The sequence below is a fragment of the Bison bison genome, unplaced genomic scaffold (genome assembly GCF_000754665.1).
Source record: "Bison bison bison isolate TAMUID 2011002044 unplaced genomic scaffold, Bison_UMD1.0 scf7180017864041, whole genome shotgun sequence".
In the NCBI taxonomy this organism is placed as follows: domain Eukaryota; kingdom Metazoa; phylum Chordata; class Mammalia; order Artiodactyla; family Bovidae; genus Bison; species Bison bison.
This window is the reverse complement of record NW_011494613.1, coordinates 4,631,620-4,632,363: the sequence shown is the minus strand read 5'-3', so window position 1 is coordinate 4,632,363 and position 744 is coordinate 4,631,620.

Genomic DNA, 744 nt, shown 5'->3' with positions numbered 1-744 from the left:
ATGATACAATAGACCAGTTAGACCTAATTGATATCTATAGGACATTTCATCCCAAAACAATGAATTTCACCTTTTTCTCAAGCTCACATGGAACCTTCTCCAGGATAGATCACGTCCTGGGCCATAAATCCAGCCTTGGTAAATTCATAAAAATTGAAATCATCCCAACCATCTTTTCTGACCACAATGCAGTAAGATTAGATCTCAATTACAGGAGAAAAACTATTAAAAATTCCAATATATGGAGGCTGAACAACATGCTACTGAATAACCAACAAATCACAGAAGAAATCAAAAAAGAAATCAAAATTTGCATAGAAATGAATGAAAATGAAAACACAACAACCCAAAACCTGTGGGACACTGTAAAAGGAGTCCTAAGGGGAAAGTTCATAGCAATACAGGCATACCTCAAGAAACAAGAAAAAAGTCAAATAAATAACCTAACTCTACACCAAAGGCAACTAGAAAAGGAAGAAATGAAGAACCCCAGGGTCAGTATAAGGAAGAAATCTTAAAAATTAGGGCAGAAATAAATGCAAAAGAAACAAAAGAGACCATAGCAAAAATCAACAAAGCGAAAAGCTGGTTCTTTGAAAGGATAAATAAAATTGACAAACCATTAGCCAGACTCATCAAGAAACAAAGGGAGAAAAATCAAATCAATAAAATTAGAAATGAAAATGGAGAGATCACAACAGACAACACAGAAATACAAAGGATCATAAGAGACTACTATCAGCC